This window comes from Canis lupus, chromosome 27 (assembly GCF_003254725.2).
Source record: "Canis lupus dingo isolate Sandy chromosome 27, ASM325472v2, whole genome shotgun sequence".
NCBI lineage: Eukaryota > Metazoa > Chordata > Mammalia > Carnivora > Canidae > Canis > Canis lupus.
In genome coordinates this window covers 44633192-44653589 of record NC_064269.1, presented here as the reverse complement: position 1 = coordinate 44653589, position 20398 = coordinate 44633192, and the positions used below count along the sequence as shown (strand labels likewise).

Below are 20398 nucleotides of genomic sequence, written 5' to 3'. Positions count from 1 at the left end.
TATGTTGAAATATAGTTATCAAAAATATTTAAAAGATGAATTTTCAATATAAAAATACATACACTTTACCATTTAATGTATTAAATACTAAACCTAGTGGACCACCAGAATTTTGAAGTACTGGTGAGGGGAATACAATCCTTTTGAGACATCTGTAACTATCTCAGTGGGATAGGAAAACACGCATGTAAAACACGCAGTAAAAACTGGTGGACGAAGTCACAGAAACTGCTACTAATACTGTGGCTTGTTGTCTGTCTTCACAAAGGAATAACATGATACATTTCAGTAAGAAATCTGAAAAGATCCAATTATTTCCCATCCAAGTTCATGGACTCTCTGGAATTCTATCTACAGACCTTGAATCCTAGGTAAAGAACTCTTGATTAGAGCAAGGGGGACGTTTGGGAAAACAAAAGAGAAATGAACCTGTCTGCACTGGGCTGGAGGCAGAACTTAATCAGAGAGGGGCCCTGGGATTCTCGGGTAGCCCTTGGGAAGCAGTCTCCTAGGACTTTCCCAGATGCTCCAATTCTTAAATAAAGTTGTTTCTATTTTCCCCCAGGATATCTCCAAGTACTCTGGAAGATTTTTTTTCTCAAGCATTCCCAGTTGTCAAGCTCATTATTACTGACTTATTAGTCAAATTTCAAATGAGACGTGCTATGGATTGTTCTGCGTGCAGCTCATCTGGTTGGAGTGGAAGTGATGGTGAGCAGGCTCCAGACTGTGAGGAGCCTAGAGGGAGACGAGCTCAGTTCCACGTCACAGGGTACCACTGAGCTGTCCAATGGTTGGAATGGTCTTCAGGGTTAGCCCAGAACTGATACAATGTCCTGGGTTTTACGTTGAGGATAACCTAGGGAGGGGAGCCAGCTTTACAGAGACGTTGCAGATGAGGCAGGGACACCAGGGACACCCACTTTGGGCAGTATCACTGGGAAGCCATTTGGTCAGTTGCTTTTCCGGTTACTTTATAGGATATTTCAACCTGAACATCCATCATCCACTTCCACGACCCTGGCCCACCAGGTCCGGCAGCTCTAAAATCATCAAGTAGAAGAGCAAGGTGGATCCCTGGGGAGCATCTCATTTAGCAGCTCTTAACCTCTGGTTCAGGGACCTTTGAGAATTAGAGGCAAGCAGTGGATTTTAAGTCCCTGAAAAATGCCCAGAAGCACATTTGTATTTTGCATATAGTTTCAGGAACTTCAAGGACTCATTGAAGCCTGTTCAGGTTGACGATTTTTTTTTTTTTTTTTCAAATCTATCCTCCACCTTCCCCCATTCTTCCAGACAAAACTGAGGCCAGAGAAGCCAGGTGCCTTCCCATAGCCACGGGCAGGCTGAGGGCTGCTGTTACATGGTTCTCAGCAGGCCCAGGAAGGCAGCCGGCCAAGGCCCTGGAAATTGCTTTTCTTCTTCCATGGGCTCTAGACCCCCTGCCCTCCCCACACTCTGTCAGGAGAAAGTGCACATCCCAGAACACAGGCCAAACTCTGAAGGAGCCTGCACCTTCTCCGGGTTGTCCTTGGGGAGTATGCCACAGTAGCAGGGCATCATCCATTTTATTTGCTGTAATGAGAACATTGCCTTCTTCCAACCGCCCCCCCCCCCCCCAAACTGGAGCTCCCAGAGAGGCTGGCCTATCATTTAAGGCTTTATCTCTATACAAATAATAAATGCACAGAGCATGGGCATGGGCAAGTTAATTAGTATTATTATGTCTTTAATTCTAATGTTGCTCACTGACAGAGCCCTTCCGTGCCAGCTTTCAGGCCAGAACAAACCTTCGTGATACCCACTTGGACAAATCCCTCTGCAGAGAGGGCCTTTCTTGTGCAGAAAGGAGCAGCATCTTCCCTTGGGGCTGGAGCATCTGGAGTGTCTGGCAGGTGAGGCTGCTATGTAAGAGAGAGCTAGCTCCTCAGTGTGGGATGCCCCCAGCCACGATACGGGGTTCACCGCGAGAATGATCGGGGCCCTACAGGGACCAGGCTCCAAGGGCCTCATCAGAACAGGAGGATATGTTGAAAGCTGACCCAAATGGCTTGTGTGTAGTTGTTCTCTGGGAATGAAATGGGGATGAGTAAACATCTGAAATCAAACCAACCTATCTAGGGACCCAGTTTACTAGAAAAGGTTAGTAGAAGACTCCCAGAGGGACGAAAAAACAATCAGTTGACTATAGCTAGAGAACAATCGGTGAGTGCTCCTCCCACCATCACAACACATGGATGGAATCCTTGCCTGCCCTCTTGTCGTTGGTCCTGCCCTCTTGTCGTTGGTCCCATCGAGTTGCCTTTTGGCAGCTCTGTCTGAATCACAAGTCCACGGTCCAGGCACTGCTATTCAGTTAACCCAAACTGCAAGCATTGTACCTTTAAGGAAACAGGCAGCTTCATGTATGTAAAGCCAAATAAAAAAAAGTGGCATACAAATGCTAAAGCCTGCTTTGCACAAGGTGGGGTTAGACTACACAGGTGCCACACATGGCAAGTTACACAGCCACGGAAATGGCATCTGTCTTCGTGTGGATATGACCCATCACCAAAGACTGTGACGTGGAAAAGTGTATAGGGCATGCCCAACCATTTGGGTGGACAGTTGAACATCTGGGGGACTGGAATATCACTTAGGTGTGGGGACATGCCAGGGGCCCAAAGCCCAAGGGAGGCGTGGTGGTCTGTCTGATGGTGAGGGTGGGTAGGGGAGGAGCAGGGCTCAGCCTCACCTCTGGGTGGATCTGCCTTGGACCTGCCACATGACCTTGGCAAGTTATTCCCCTCTGGGTCTCCTCTCTTTACCAGTAAAATGATGGTGGACTGAACAACCTCTAGGACCCACACAGGCTCACACTCCCATGAGGCAGGCCAAGAAAAAGCCATTCCAGCCGAGAGTGTCAAGATCCTCCCACTTCCTTTACACTTTTAACAACACATCTTCCTCGCCCCCAACCCCCATGTGAGTAAAATTCTCAAGGTTAAAAGCTTTTTCCACTTATGCTAAAATGTGGAAGAGAAAACTGATAAAGGGACATGAACAGTTACTTAAGATTTCTCTAAAAGGCTAAAGGAGCTAAATAAAGGGTTCTCGATTATCAGCCCAGGACAGCCTATCATCACTGCTACATGGACAAATTGTATTGTGTGTCAGAGCACACGGAAGACGCACAATAATTTATCAGTCAGGACCCAGAAAATTGTACAGTACAAGTACCTCAGCAGCTCCACGCATCCCTGCCATGCCATCCCTCCCTCGCTTCTGCTTAAAGGGACACTGCCAAGAGAGGCCCTGGATCTAGGCCTCAGTTAAAGCACTTTGCAAAAATCTAAAATGAATCGAAATATTACATTTTTAAAAAATATTTTATTTATTTATTCATGAGAGACACACAGAGAGAGGCAGAGACACAGACAGGGGGAGAAGCAGGCTTCCTGCGAGGAGCCGGACGTGGGCCTTGATCCCGGGGCTCCAGGATCATGCCCTATGCCCTGGGCTGCAGGCAGAGGCCCAGCCGCTGAGCCACCCCTGCGTCCCAGACAGAAATATTTCTGTGACGTTTATAAGTAAATCACAAAAGGAGGAGAATGGTGTTTTCCCTGCTTGTTCTCTCCCACCGTCCTGGGGTTTCCTGCCATTCTCAAATGCAAGCACAAAGGAGCTAGATCTGTGTAGTAAAGGTGGCCCCGACCAGGCAGACAAGCGAAGCTGGCCGAGGGGCCCGCGGCTGACGAGGAACCGGCCTCGCCTCGCCGGCGCTGTCAGAACAGGCGGGTCTGACGGGCGAGGCGGGCTCTGCGGCCCAGGCCCGGGGGAAGCAGCTTGCCCTGTCGCGCAATCTTCCTTCTACCACGGACGGTATTTAGAATCGCCGGGACGTCATGGCGATGCAAAGCAAACCGACTTTTTGTCAGTTTTATTATGGTTTTTAAATTCTGCACCGACAATGTGTTCCCTTCTGTGTGTCTAGGGTGACGCCTCCCACCACCTGCCCTGGGCACGGCCCTGCACACACTGCCATTGTGTGCGACACACTGCCCAACCGTGCCTGTGTCTGATGGCTTTGAGGGATCACAGGTCGTGAGGACGGGTGGTTTTGTGGAAAAAGAATGTTAAAGAACTACGGGTTGCAGAGGGCATCGAGGGCGCTAGACCTGGCCGTCACCTGCGCATAGAGCCTTCCAACCGCTCTGCACGTGGGGGCCCATGCGTCCCTCACGACTCCCAGACCCCTCCCTGCAGGCTGATCTCTAATTTCCCAACCTGTGTGTCTGAGGCTGTTTCTACCTCTGGCATCCATTCCCAAGACCTGCTGCTTCACTTGGCCCCAGGCAGTTATTAACCCTCTTGTGATCATGAATTATATGATTTCTTTTGTCGTCATCATCTCCAGAAGAAGCTGAAATCCAAATGAGGGCAAGTGATTTCCATGAGCTCCCGGCTGAATAGAAGTTATAGCTCAGCTCTGCTGAGGGCTCTCAGCCCACTCCACCCTCTTCTCAGCTCCAGGGCACCAGATTCCTTGGCAAACCCCTTCTACCCAGCTCTCGGGCTCAGGACCTCATTTGGAGGTCTTAGGACCACCTCCTTTCCCTGGGTCTTCCACACACGAGAGGTGGTGATGTTCCACGCCTCTATTAAGGAAATGCTGGGCCATGTTCTGGATGGCTCTGAGAAATAGAAAGAGGTCTAGGAGCCGGCACTCTTGGTTTTGAACTTGGGCCAGCCATCAAATGTCAGTGAGCCTCACTTTTCTCCACTGCACAGTGGAGATGATACAGCCTATCTTGTAAGCATGGGTGTGGGTGACAGGATACACCGAACACAGAATGTGCTCAGTGCACAGTATCTCTGGTTATACTTGCTCAGTACCTCCTGGCTGTCTCCCCACAACCAATATGGCAGTTTGAACATACTAATGGTAAATGAAACAAAATCCTAATTCCCTCTGAATTTGGGTCTTACCACCTGTGTTGACAGCCTGTGGAATGTAGGTGGAGGGCACTCAGCAAGAAGGCTGTCCTTGAGGGCTGGGCTGTGAATGGGTCAGGGGCCATGGTGGAGCTGGTGAGGTCACACTCATTTGCCTCTGTCACTGTGTTTGTCCTCACACTGCATGGGATACCTTGAAAGCCCTGCAGCTGGCCCCTGAGCCTTACGGCATGACAGCATCATAACTGAGTGCTTCTGCTGAGAGCCACCCCAACCTCACCAGAATAAATTGTACTCACAAGTAGCAGAGGGAATGGGGGAGGAGGGGAGACTAAACCCCATGAAATCCCCGCTTTGCTTTTCGGGTGAAACTCACAGCTCATGCTGGAGTTTAAATGCTAACTGTGGGTTCCTGGGACAGCCCATTTAATTTCTCCTTTTGTTGGCTGGGTCCTAGCCATCCTCTCTTCTCCAGGCCCCTCCTCAAATATATCGCACCAGCTGGGGAGCTGCCCCGCCCCTAATTATTACCCCAGGGCTGCCAAGATGCAGGCCCCAGCACTGCAGAGGATGGCACCAGAGCCCAGAACATGACAACAGCAGCAGCAGGTGGGCCTGAAAGAAAAGGCCAGATTATCGTCTCTGTGATTACTGTCATCCATCTCCAGCCAGCAGGCAGCAGAGCATATTTCGTGTGGGGCCTCGGTGCGCCGCACTTTTGGGGCTGCCACCGCCTCCCACCCCTTCTCTGCTGAGCAGACCAGAGGCTGAGGTTTTTCTGGGCAGAAAGGTGTGCCTGGAACATATGCTTGCTTCTAGCTACAGATGTAGCGTCACTTAGCCCAGAGCAGTAGAACCCCAATGGAAGCTGTGTGCCTGAGTGTTTCTGGGTCAGTTTAGTGCCCCACGCTTCCCCCCGGGGCTTCTCTGGACAGAAGCTGACAGCAGGGCTCTGGCCTTTGGCCTGTTACAGAAAACGGCAGCACAACCGTTTCAAAGTAAGTGAGGCTTGTCTTCCACAGCTCCCAGAACGTTCCCTGTTCATTTATTTGTCTTCCCATCTATTCATCTATCCAACCACCATTTTTTTGTTGAGACCTTGGCAAGCACCAGCACTATGCCACGTGTTGGGGATATGAAGCTAAGACCTTGCCCCCGTTCTCCCCACCACCACCTGCCCCGCTCCCTCCCCAAGCTCAGGCGCATTTCGTAAGGACTTGGCAACAAGTCTGAGAGGAAGGGGTGCTTGTCCTCATGATCCAAGGCTTGGAGCTCAATGACTTGCCTAACATCACACAGCCAGGGCTCCCACCTGGACTTTTAGTCCCTTGTAGCCTGGATGGCAGTACGCTTTCTACTGCAAAAAAAGATACCGTTTCCCCAAGGCTGAGGCTTTAAAGAGAGACTCCATTTGGGCTCAGCTGCTCCTACTATCTGAGCAATTGTGGTAATTCAACCGAAATTTATCAAATGCCCGTGAGTTTGTCAACCACCGGGCAAGGTGCTAGGCAAAGGATGCTGCATGGGGCCCCTGTCTGGCCCACTTCCTATCCCTTCTCATTTGCTTGCTGGGTGGTTTGGTTCTTCTCTGACAGTGCCCAGGTTGGTTTAATCTCTTACAATCCTCCCATGTGAGAAGATCCTGACTGGTTTCACCCCTGGGAAAAAAAGATAGCTCTCAATCCATGTGGCCTGGCCAACACTTCTGCTTTCAAGTGTGGTTAGCCTGGGAGTTACCCATGAGCTCAAGACAATACCAGCAGGGCCAAGGGCTCTGCACCGACTAGGTTACCACTGTCAGAAAGCCTCTGGTCCTACTGAGCACATTAGCAAAATGCTAAGGCCAGGACTCAATTTGATAATAATAACTAATAAAAAGCATCCTTATGGTGTGATGTGTGGAGAGTATAGACGGCAGGGGCCTGGACAGACCCACGGGGATAATTCAATATTGACTATAAATGGGAAGCTGAAAATACCTTAAAAAGGAAACGTGCTCATCAACAAAGAGCTTTCTAATCAGAGGGTGATATAAATGAACGTGACCTTAAGGAGTCTTTCACTTTGTAGTAAGAAAGCTAAGATGCAGTCTACTGGTGGCTGATGCCCTGACTCAAGGTCCCGCAGGAGCTGGAGGCGAGGCCAGACCCCAAGCAAGGCCAGGACACTGGGTGACATTTCCATCAGCAGTTCCCTAGCTGAGCCATATCTGTGCCCAACACATCTCAGGTCAACCCAGCCTGCCAAGGTTGCACGCAGGGGAGACACCGTCCAATATTGCAGCAGTGCAGCCGAGCTACTTCCTGGGTGGCTGCTCAGCCCATCTACGGCCCAGAGAGAAGGGCAGGTGTGAGAAGTAAGCCGTGGACCCAGGTTTATGTTCCAGCTCTGACTCTTCCTTAGGAACATCACCTTGATAAATCACTCACCACTCAGTTTCAGCTTCCCCATCTGGAAAATGGGATACTAATCTTCTCTCCAAAAGCTTTCATACAAATCAAAACATATACTATCACTGAAAGCACTTTGTTATTCTTGCTACCCGATTCCCACGCAATGCTGCCAAACTCTGAGGCTCCCCTGCCACAAACCCTGGTGTAGAACCACCTGGTATTCCAAGAGTCCAGCTTCTACTGGATGCATGACTTGGAGACTGAAGGAATGACTTTCAGCCTTGTTTGTTTTCCTGACTGTGCTGTTTGGATGCAGCAGGGCTGACACTGATGGGAGATGGTTTGTCACCTAATGCTAATGTGTCATTTATGCAGCTGTGGGTATTAGCTCTATTAGTATTCTCTGGCTGTTACATGAATGGCTAAGGAGCCCGCTCTGGAATGGACAGAGAAGGAGAGGACAAACTGTAGAGGTGGTGACCTCTATGTGGGTGTGAGCTGCTAGGGAGCCCTGACTGTTCTGTCAAGGCTCAGCAATGGAGAAACCACCCCTGGCTGGATTCCCATCTAGTAGCCAGGCTTGAAAGGGCAACATGGTATGGCCTAGGACACGCTAGAGTGAGAGGTGGAGGGATGGTGGCCTGGAAAGCCATGTTCTGGCAGCCTACCCAGCACATCAGCCTGTTGCATGCTCATCAATGAACAAACAGTAGCACCCAGTTCCCAGTCACACGAAAACAAGCAGGTTTAAGGAAGGCATGGAGAATTTAGGAAAGCTTCAATGGAAGCCACAAATAACATGAAAGCAGAAAAGGGTAAAAACAACAATTGCCATGACAATAAAAACCTCAGTATAACCCAAAATGGCCAAATTTCCTCAATATTGCAATACCAGAAAATTCTAGCACACCATGGAAGAAAGGCAGGACCCAAAGGAAGTTAGAGAAAACTAACCAGAAAAAAAGGAGAAAATGAAAATGAGTGCTGATAAGTAAAATGTTCAGTCTCTAACTAGTGGGTCAGGCTGAGCTAGAGACAAGGCATGCCAATGGGTGGATTGGTTTTAGAATGGGGCAAAACTAGGAACTGACTCTCTAAACTACACCTTAACCTTAATCTTAAGAAGGTATTAAGGTAATACTTTGGTTTATTTTTATAGGTTAAAGGAAGGGCATGTGAAATTATTATTATTTTTTATTTTGATGATATGGAGAAGATAGCAGACAGGAAAGACTGGGCAAACTGATATTTTTCAGTACTACACATACCCATCTCTCCCAGACTGACCTGAAATCAAATAAGCTACTGCTCAAGATCTGCCTGTGGTATAAGGTGCACTGAGTCAACCTGATGTTGCTATAGGAACCAGATTCCTCCCCAGTGCCATAGCAACTGAGAGTGTGTTGAGCTCACAGTATGCTAGTTTGCTCACACTCCACATATCAGAAGCTTGGGAAGAGGGCAGCAGGGGGGGTCGGGGGTGGGGTGAAGGCTATTCCTTCCCAGACCAATTAGCTGAAAACTCAAATAAAGGAGGCTCACTTTGAATGGAGACAATCACAAGAGGTGTGCATCCTCATTAGAATGACTCAGAGATACTGGGGACATCCTCAAACTTTTGGGGCCCATCTGTGGTTTTTTGTGTCATGAACTATGCTGTCATCAGACAAGGTGTTTCACTGAGGAAGGCTTTCTTTTAGAGTCAAGAAAACAATAATAAACATAAACAATCATCCAGCAAGGCAGAAAAAATTTAAAAAGCCAAATGTGAACCATTCTGAAGCCTGGGACCAATACTATAGCTCCTTTCTGAATTTCTAAGTGACAGTGAACTTTCCCATGTCAGAGCAGCTAAAAATGGAAGAATAGAAGAAAATCACAGCACTTGCTTCCCTTAGAGACTTTCGGTGATCTGCCTCAATTTATTTGGCCTGGTGTTAAGGCTGTCCTATCATCAGGGTACAAATTCAGCCCTCTAAGCAGCCTGTGATTTAATTCCACAAATTTCAATAATACAGTCCAAGAGTTGTAGATAAGAGAGTCAGTTATCATTTAGCATGTGTCTCCCATATGCCATATATTGTTGGTGGGCTTTTTATATAATTAGGCTATAGGCTCAACCCCTCCCCACCCCATGCCACAATTTGTTACTCTAAGTGATCTCTAAGTGTGGTCCCCGGACCAGCAGCATCAGCATCACCTGAAGCTTGATGAGATACAGTCTCCAAGGTCCCAACCCAGACCAACTGAATCAGAAACTCTGGAGGTGGGGCCTCACAATCTGTTTTTCACAGATGAAATGATTCTGTGGCATAGGAAAGAGAACCGCTGGCCTGAGAATCTGTGCTACTTTTCAAGCTTTTGTCTGGCCTCTAGTCAGTCATTGATGAAACTACAGACTTACTGTTGGAAGGGTCTTTCAATGGCTTCTAGGCCCATTTCTGCTCAATGAAGTCTTTCATGATCACTCCTCAAGGAGGGCTGTTCAGCCCTGTTGTCCTGGGCAGTTTACCGTTTTTCAAGATGAACTCTCATTTGTTCACACATTGAATTGTTATAACTCCTACCCTATATTATTCTCAAATTGTGTCCATTTAACTCCTCCCCAAGAACTAGTTCTGCTTCCTGAAGTCCCTTCAAATTAGACTGATTTTTCTTTGTGACAGCCCTGTCATGTAATTGAAATCAGCTATTACACTGTCCCTAAATATTCTTCTCTCTAGGCAAAATCTCCATAGACCCTTATGTAACAGGGTTTCCAGATGGCTCTTCTAGTTGCCCTCATTGAATGCGACCAAGATGAGATGAGGAATCTCCTTAGCTCCTGAAACCATGGACAGCCCAAGCTCAAGATGTGGTTTGACCTGTACAGAGGACAGGAGACTGTTGTCTCCCCCACCTGGATACCACAGCCCACCATGAAGGCGACCCAGGTCTGCTTTGGTTAAAATGTCATCACCAATTGTGGAGGCAACTAAAGCCCCTGGTTTTTTCCATAAACACAACAATTAAGTTAGGAAAAGGATTATTTTTTGAGCTTGCGTGCAGAACCTTACATTTCTAATAATAAATTTATCTCATTAGTTGTGGTCCAGAACTTTTATTCACAGATTATTGAATTTATTTTTGTACAGTATAGAAAATGTAAAATTATGCATATTTATTTGCCTTTTAATCTTTGTTATTATGCTGTCCATATGTTTTATATCCTACTATTAATGTACAATGAGCATTTTGACTTGTAAGCTTTAAAAACATAATTTTTATTAGCTCGTCACATGAATTATAACACAATTTATTTAAACATTCTACTTTGATGTTAGTTTATTTCCATTTTTTTGCTATTATACATAATGTTGCAATGAAAACTGTACATAAATATAAATCACCACCTAATTATTTTCTTAGCCTAGATTCCTAAAAGGAAAGTTATTAGTGAAAGGGTAGAAACATTTCAAAGACCTAGAGTATTTGTATAAATTATTTCCAGGAAGGTTATAATTTTTTTTATTTCTATGTGAGAGTCCACTTCACCAAAACTTTGGCTAATATGCTAGGTTTTATTTTTTTTTATTTTATTTTTTTATTTTTATTTTTTTTAACTTTTATTTATTTATGATAGTCATACAGAGAGAGAGAGAGGCAGAGACAGAGGCAGAGGGAGAAGCAGGCTCCATGCACCGGGAGCCCGACGTGGGATTCGATCCCGGGTCTCCAGGATCGCGCCCTGGGCCAAAGGCAGGCGCTAAACCGCTGCGCCACCCAGGGATCCCATATGCTAGGTTTTAAAATAAATCTTTGTCAATTCAATAAGTAAAAAATGGCATCTTGTTTTAATTTGTATTTTTGTTTTTACTAGTCAGGTTGATTTTACTAGTCAAGTTGCGAATGAATCTGTTTATGTCCTTTGCCCAATTTTTCAATAGGGGTGTGAGTGTTTTTCTTACTGATTTCTCAGATCTCCTTATCCAACAGAAATATTAATCCAATCATTTTAAGAAATATTTTCCAAGTTCTGTTTGCGTTCTAAAAGTCTCTAATATTTCTCTGTGTAAAAGTTTTATATTTTTATGCACCAAATCTCTTAATCTTTCCCATTACCTTTATGTTTAAAAAGCCCTTTCTAATTATGAGAGCAGTTAAATATTCATTTTCCCCTAATCTTTATGGTGTATTATTTTTTATGCTTATTTAATTTGTTTTGGCTGAATATATAAGGTAGATAAGTAAAGTTATTTTTCTCCCAAATACTTAATTACTGAGCACATTCACTCATCTACTTCCTTTAGATGGATTTTATTGCTTCCTTTATTATATAGTAGATTCTTAAGAGCTATATTTGCACCTAAATAAGACATAGCCTTATTTCAATTTTTTTGAGAAACATTTTAAGGTTCTTTTTACCATACATGAATTGGAGGTAATTTTAAGCTACTTTTGTAAGGGAAAACAGATTTTGTTTTCTAATATACAGTATGAGCTACATTACAGATACAACAGATGCATTTTCTCCTTTGCCTCTGAACTGATGCAATACTTTAGGGCTCTAGTTTTCCACTTTGAAAATGTTGCCATTACACGAAGGTTTTGGGCACATTTGTTTTCAAGAATTTTATTCTATATATCAGCAAATATAACCAGAGTTTACTTCCTAGCTGTTTTGTTTCACTGCTCTACCTGTGGATTCCTTTACCTATACTATTCTATTTAATGCTGGTAATACATTTTCTTATATAGGAAAGAATCCTTTCCTCACTAGTGTTCTCTATATGTTTTTCTTGGTAAATTCTACCTGTTTATTGCTCCAGATAAATTCTAGAACTATCTTTTGTCAAGTGTTCTTCTCACTACCTCCACCCTCCAGAACTATCCTGGGTTGTTGAATAAAATTAGTTATGAATTAATTTGAAAATATCTGAGTGAACATCTCCATAATGTTCCCTCTTTCCATGTTTCCATTTATTCAAACTACGTTCTATATCTTTCAGTTAAATTTGTCATATAGTCTCATGTATTTAATTTTGGATACTTTAAAAAGCTACTAATTTTTCAAGTATTTATATCATATCCAGCCACCTCCATGTGATTTTTATTAATCTTAATCATTTTTAGTTAGATTTTCTAGCCTATAATCATATTGGTTGCAAATACTGACAATTTTTATCTCTTCCTTTCTACTTTCTGCTTTGTTACATCCCCTAGACCTTTACAATGTTAGTTAGCAATGATTCTAGTGCACATCGTTCTTGTTCCTGATTTAAAACAAATGCCTCCAGAGTTTCATCATTAAATGTTTGCTGTTGGTTTTAGATACTTTTTAAAAAACCATGTTATGTATCATTCTCTTTCTAGTATATACTGAGTTTATTTAAAGTGGATATTGGGGGACACCTGGGTGGCTCAGTGGTTTAGCACCTGCCTTTGGCCCAGGGCGTGATCCTGGAGTCCCGGGATTGAGTCCCACATTGGGCTCCCGGTGCATGGAGCCTGCTTCTCCCTCTGCCTGTGTCTCTGCCTCTCTCTCTCTCTCTCTCTCTCTGTGTGTCTCTCATGAGTGAATAAATAAAACTTAAAAAAAAATAAAATGGATATTGGATATTATTGTATTATGCATTATTTTTTAATTGATTCACTAATGTGATACATTAAAGTAATAAGTTACCTAACATCAAATAGTTATTGAGTTCATTGTATATATCCTACCTAATTATGAATTCACTGGATTCAATTTATTTTTCATCTGTGTACATATGTAAGATTGCTATAATCTTCTTTGTGATAATTTTGTCAAGATAATGCTATTTTTACTAAATACATTTTTTTAAGGAGATGGAAATTTATCGAATACACAGTGAGCAGAACAGCAGAGGAGAGGCTATCTGCCTATAAATTCTTAATTTTAATCATTTTCTGTGTTTTGGACAAATGATCTAAAGTTGAGACTAATTTGTCCATAAAGTTGCAATTGAGATTTTTAGATTTATTAGCATACAACTATGAATAGCATCCATTCTCTTAACCTTAGAATCTCCTTTGTATATATTATGCTTCCTTATTATTTTTATTTTTTTATTTCTAAACTTTCCAGAGGTCACATAATTTTTTATTTCAGAGCAATAGCTCCTTGATATATTTATCAAATCTATTCTTAGACTGTTTTCTAAATCATTAATTAATTTTATTTTTATCCTTTCTGTATCATTTATCTTTCATGAGTCTGTACAACAACATGGTTGGGTTTTATTTTCTAATCTAAATTTGAAAGTTTAAGAACATTTAACTCACATATTTTACTACAGTTGATATGTTTGACCTTACTTTTGCCATTTTATTTTGTGCTTCTGGATATTTTTGTGTATATTTATTTTCTCAGTTTTTGTTTTATGGGCTATATTTTAACCTCCTGGTGTTCTTAAAAGTTAAAAAAGAAACCCTGATTTTTAACCTTTACACTTATTATATGCATATGCAACAAAACTTCTATAATTCAAGAAGTCCAAAACAAAACTATGTTATAGCTCCCCTAATTAAGACAAGCATATATGATATATTTTAAATACATGTAATACTTGATTTCTTTGAGCATTCACTATTTCCTTGTCATTATTAATTTAATCTTGTATTATATGCTCAATTTGTATACAATTATTCCTCAAAATGTAGTATTCTTAAAATTAATTCTAATTTCTATTTTGTAACCACAGTTAACAAAATTAACAGGATCAATAAAAGCTAAATTTATTAGGTACTTGCTATATGTCAGGAACTGCATCAAGTACTTTAGCCACATTTTTTACTTAATCTTTATAGAAATCTCACTTTTTCAGTGAGATTCACAGAGGTTAAATAACTCTTGCATAGTCCCACAATTAGTAAGTGGCAGAGCTAGGATTCATTTGCTGGTCTCTCTGATCCCAGAGCCTGTGCTCTTGATTATTATGCCCTAGCTCTATTTAATTGGTTTCAAGTTCACCATTGGTCCATTTTATGCTATCCTCGAGTCCTTGATTTTGATTCATTTCAGTTGCCTGAATATTAAGGATTAATTGATTTATTATCTCAGGAGGAAGATATGAATGGTTTATTTTCTGAGGCCTTGCATAATCTTAATATGTTTCATAATATTTTTCTATCTGAATTATACCTTATCTAACAGTCCAGTTCTTTGGGGACTGTCAGTAGGTAGATGTGTGGAATGCAGGCCAGGAATGTGCCTCGCAAGCCATCCAGCCGCACTGGTAAGAATACCACTTGTTCTTTGATGTATGCTCTTGACTACTCCATAATTTATAATGTGATTGGCAATTTTAAACTTGTTGGTATGTTTATAGGTATTTTATTTGGAAATTCTTAGGAAGTTTGTCAAGCATGTTTGGTCTCCTGCTGTGTTAAGTAAGAAGCCAGCATGGATCTTGTAAATATTTTTTTTCTACTTGTGGCATTAGTCATTTCTCCTAACTCTGTATCTTCAACAAATGTGAGGTTTCCTTTTTCCAGTTTCAATGGTAGACATGTTGACAAGGCCTCGGCACCATTGCATTAAACTAGAGGCTTCTCTCCAGATTGACATCAATCTGTTAACCCACATTCTTTGATTAGAGTTGGCCAATCAATCACAAACCTATTTTCCACATTTTTCCATACAGATATCATGACAGATGTTCCAAATGCCTTATTGAAATTAACACTATCTTAGGTATTGATTTGATCTAAGGCCTAGTAATCCCACAGCTAAAGAAAATCTAGTTAATTTGGCGTGTTCCTAAAATTAATGATTTTATTCTAAAGTACACATACACTTCCTTTTAGGGAATTTATTCTAAGAGTGTGTCAGGGAGTAACATCAAGTTTACTATTCTAGAACCATTAGACTTTAGGAAATCAAAATGTTTGTTTTCTCTGGCCCCTCTACGCACATTCCATAATTTCACTAAGATCACTGTCAAAAACTCTAAGAAAACATCAGGAGGTTCTTCCGCTATTTAGGATAAAATTGGTCAAGACAGACTTTAACCCTTTAATTCAGGTAGATAATGTAAATGCATGTGTTTAATTCCTCTGTAATTGCATTTGTTGTGGTGCTTTGAGCCTATAGGCCATTCTCATATCCTATTCTCCTTCTCCCTGCAGGATGCAAGACATTGGTCTCAGCATCCTCCACAAGCCTCTGCTTGTTCTGCTCTTCATAAATATCTTCCCTTTCAGAGACTCTCATGGAATCTTAAGACCATTCTCTTTTCTGCACTTTCTGCAACATCTTTCCTGGTATCTACGGGGTGTATTCTGTTTATGAGTAGGAACCCTAGGGTGACTAGCTGCTCTCTTCCATGATGCTCTTACTGCAACCAGCTCTTCCTCTTTGCTCAGAACTGAGTCCAGCATGGTGGTCCCCATTGCCACTCCCCTTTCATTTTAAGAGCTGGAACTCCCAGTAACCCATGGCAAGAGTGTTCAATGATCCATTTCAAGTTGAATGAGACTTTTGGCAGAAAATAAGACTATTTTGCTTCTGTACCTATTTTATGAATTGTCTTAAGAAATCATTATTCATATTTTTGTTTATACAAGCAGTCCATGGTACATTTCCGCAAAATGACTTAATTCCTTCCCTCTTTTGATCCTTGCTAAGTCTGCAGTAGGCTGTCACACCCAGGTATGGGCTTATTTTAATAATGTGGACCTCGCTGACCCCCAGAATCTCTCCCAACCTTTTCCAAAGGAGCTGCAGGTGTGCTCCTATAGCAAGGTGTGTTCCTTGATTGTCACCACACAGTCTTGAGTCACAGACTAACTCTCAGAGATGCCTGCAAAAGTTGCATTTTCCCCTTTGCATTAATCTTTCTGATCTATTTTCTTTATTCTTATATACATTCATGTAGAGACCTTCAGAATCACAATGATCACAGAAGAAAATGAGCTACAAGGAGAGGTATCCACCTTCACTCTGATCTCCCCTCTCATTGAGGTCTGAGGACTCATGCCAGAGGCAGGAACCCTGGGGCTGAGGCAACTGACTGATGGGTTAGGGCTGCCTTGGGAGGAGGCCCAGGACTCATCCACACCAAGATGAGGAAGATGAGGACTCTCAGGCTGATAGAACACTTCCAGGTTATCTTCCTTGGCCTCCCCCATACACATTATACCTATTCCTTCACAGAGGGAAGGAAAGAGGGAAGAAAGAAAATTCTGGAAAACAGGAAGATGGGGAGAGTGGAGAGAAGACCCTAATGTGGGGCCTATAGTGGGCACTCTGAAGTACCCCTCTATTGAGCATCCTAGCAGCCTGAGAAAGACTTCACTGAGAAGGGATGAGGAGGAGCCACACAATACACATTCCCTCTGACAGCCCTAATTGGCTTTATTAGCACAGGTTGCTAAGTTATTGGGAATGGATGATGGCAGTAGTCGAGCCAGGTCAAAATAATGTGGGATTTATAAAAACATAAGAATGACATAGGGTAGGGGAGGGATAATTCTATCTGGAGTTTTTCAAGATCTTCCCAGTGTATTATCAGATCAGCTAAGGTGGATTTCTAGAGCTGGAAATCCTGCAAGGCAGAGTGTCTCCTGATCCTCACAGGGAACTCCTGAGGGTAGGCAAAGCTATGAGCTCTCCAGGGAGAGGGTGTGACAAGGGGCAAGAAAAGTCAGGGGTGGCTCTGAGGGTGAGGGTCATGGCCCTCTGAGAGCTGAAATTCGAATATATGGGAATTCAAGAGTTCACTCCAGATAGAAAGAGACAGTTCATCTTAGATGCCTGACACCTACTCACCCCTGGGCCATTATCACATATGACTAACAGCATGTTACAGCCACTGGGAGGGTTTTGATGAAGATAATTTTTATGTGGAGATTTCCTTAGAGTGAGAAACCATCTCTTATCATCTGGTTTGCACCTGGGCAGGAGAAAATCTCCCCCGAGTCTGCCTAGCAAAGTTGCCCTAGCCACTGGGCTCAGAGCCTGGGTCAGGTGATGCGTTCACCTCTGAGCCACATCATCTCTCATTCTCCTCACTCTTTCCTTTTCTGCCTCATCACACAGTCTGTAGTCACAGGAGATGGAGAAGGACCAGACCATAAGCCTGAAATAGCTTTCAGGGAAAAAATTTTTTAACCTGTCAAACTCTGCTTTCTCAGCGACAATACTCAGCACCTACTACATATTCCACATAAAAAATATTCTAAAACATGGTCTCTGCCTTTAAGTTTATAGTCCAGCTGGAAAGGATGGGTGCACACGTACATGTACAAGTACACCCACCCTTGTGCACACACATGCACATGCATGCAAATACACACACACACACACACACACACACACACACACCTATTAGGAGAGTATGGTAAGCCCTGAACTGTGCTGTATTTACTGAGATAAATTTAGTAAAATGTAAAGGAATGGCTGCAATAGCTTAGATGGCTCTGTGGAAGAGAGAGGATATTGATGGCCACAAAAGTAGGCAGGATTCAGAGGAGTAAAGGAATGGGAAGGGAATGCCAAGTGGCAAGTTTGAGGGAGCAAAGGCCAAAAGCCCCACTCTAAGAGAGAACCCTTCAATTTCTGATGTGCACAACAGATCTTAATCACCCAAGTCTGCATCATGGCATGTAGACAGGTGCATGCTTTGTGACTAGGCCCCTGTGTGACACTAAGATACTCCCCCAAGCCTGTGAGTGAAGGCAGGGGCACACTATATTTATCTATATACCCACAGAGCATAGCACAGTGTCTGGGCCAGATGGACGCACATGCACACACACACACACACACACACACACATACACACACACAGCCACCACTTTTAAGCACTACAATGTGCTAGGTACTAAATAAGACACCTTATAAATATGATAGCTAATATCTATGAATGGTCTGTGAGGGAGAGATTATTATTCTAATTTGCAAATGAAGAAATTGAAAATCAAGAGGATAACTTGGTCAAGATCATGATTAATCAGAGGCAGAGCTGGAAGTCACACCCAGTCTGACTTTAAAATCTGTGTTTTTTCCTGTGTCTTTTTCAGCTGCATAAATGAAAAAAAAATAATAGTGGCTTTATTTTTCTCTCAAGCCTCTGTCTAAAGAAAGATGGGCTGGGATGACAGATTCATGGTCATCGAGACTTGTTTAGCCATCACCAACCCTTTGCTTCCATTGTATAGTCTATTGTGGCTGCTAGAATTCCAGCCATTACAACTGCATTCCAGGAAACAGGAAAGAGGAAAGGAGGAAGAAAAAAGGCTCATCTCTCTCCTTTAAGGAGGTTTTATTAAATTAGAGCATACAGTATTTTAGTTTACATCTCTCATTGGCCAGAAATTGCCACCAAGTCTTATAGGAGAGTAGAAAATCCAGTCTTTTTAGTCTAGGTAGCAATGTGCCCAGGTGAAAATCAAAGTTCAGTTACTATGGAGGAAGGCTGGACTAGATGCTGGGGTAGACAACTAGAAATTTTTCTTATACCAAAACATCATTATTATTTTTTTAAGTACCAGGGTCTCCAATGCCTTAGAAGCAAAGTTAATAATTACTTAATTGCCATTGGAGCTTTTTTGTTTTTTAATACCACTGTAGTCTTTCGGGCCTATCTCAATAGGGATAAAGCAAATAAGGCCATGAAATAATAATGATTCCTCCCTGCAACATTCCTATGAATGGTAGTCTTTGATTACAGGCTCCACATTAAAAAATATACAAAAAACTGTTCCAAGGCCAAAGAACAGGATCTGTAGTTTGGTATGCTGCCTCCAAGTGAAAGAAATGGGTGTCTGTAGTCACATGTGGCAAGCAGCAGCCTCACACATGAGCCAAGTTAACTGAGGATAGGCATATATGCTTCTTCATTTGTCCCAACTCCCCAGTGCACATTATATAAAAAGAAAAAAATCACCAAGTTTGAACTATTCCTGCACTCTGAGATACTGCACTGGACCTAAGATTGTACATTCTTCAGGAGCTCTTTGTGAGATCCAATCCCTCAAACAACCAATGTAGACAGAAGGGAATACCTGAAAAACTTTGGGGATCAACTAAATCCTCTTCCATTTCCAGAGGACACCAGACCAGGAGAGGAAAAATGACCTGCTTATGAGTGAAATGGATAGTCTCTTAACTCCCAGCCTCTTTGCACTCCAGCCCCACCAGGGCAGGGATGGCATTTTCTGGGACTCCTCAGCGCTGGCTGACTCCACAAAGCTGTCACCCAGGACCCTGGTCCCTGCTAGTGAAGTCAGGAACAAAAGGTGGGATGAGCATTTCCTGCAGCAGCTTCATGCCTATGCCTAAGGAGAGGCATCAAGGCTCCCATGGGTGGTGAAACACCTTGCTGGATGCTGAAGGGGAAAGGAGGAATTTGGGGAGGTGTTTTCTCTTTCTCCATATACCAGCCTTGGTTCTCAATGACTCTCCTAAGACTCCTCTGGGAGAATTTGTTAAAAACAGACTCCTGGACTTCCCACCCAGACATTCTGAACCCAGGAATCTAGGTGGGACCGAGGAAACTGCATTCTGAACACAGAGATGTGGATGCTGCTGTCCAAGTGCTGATTGGAGCACTAGTGACTGGGAGCCTCAGAGCTAGACATTTCAGCACCTGCACCACCCAGGGCCTGGCTCGTGGGAGCAGGTGCCAGGTGGGGGACCCCATGACCCAACTTCTTGCTGTATTCACCACACTCTGTGGTCAGGGTTTCCTCTGGTAGCTTCATGCTTCCCTTCCCCTCTCTTTAACTGTCTTTTCTTCTCTGGTGGTGATGGGGAGCCAGCTAATTGCCAGCCTTCACATCCTAACCCTTCACCAACTTGAAGCCTGCTACTAGGTCACCTGTCAGCCTGCTCTTCTCCCAGTTAAGTCACCCCCTGCCTCTCACCTCTCTGCTGCGGTCCCACTTCCCAGCCCATCAATCATTTCCACTCTCTCCTCTAAATGCTCTCCAACTCCCTCCAGTCCTCTTGAGCTGTCTTTGTTCCCAGTTCTTCCCTTGAACAGTTTGTGTCTTGTGAGATAAAAAAAAAAAGAAGAAGAAAGAAAGAAAGAAAGAAAGAAAGAAAGAAAGAAAGAAAGAAAGAA

At 43.3% G+C, this 20398-nt stretch overlaps 1 protein-coding gene and 1 long non-coding RNA gene across 42 annotated transcripts in view; one reads left to right on the top strand and one right to left on the bottom strand.

The window, feature by feature from the left end:
- Window positions 1-20398, bottom strand: part of CACNA1C (calcium voltage-gated channel subunit alpha1 C) — a 746601-nt gene that overhangs the window by 334953 nt on the left and 391250 nt on the right. The gene's annotated exons all lie outside the window — the stretch shown is intronic.
- LOC112668983 (uncharacterized) overlaps window positions 5144-20398 on the top strand; it is a 28528-nt gene continuing 13273 nt past the window's right edge. Inside the window, exons 1-3 of one of the 3 annotated variants that reach the window (XR_007406404.1) lie at window positions 5487-5933; window positions 10052-10261; window positions 10951-11043. This is a non-coding gene — a long non-coding RNA (uncharacterized LOC112668983). Of the gene's footprint in view, window positions 5934-10051; window positions 10412-10950; window positions 11044-20398 lie in introns of those variants that run through there. The other 2 variants (XR_007406403.1, XR_003141982.3) reach the window with 2 other exon arrangements.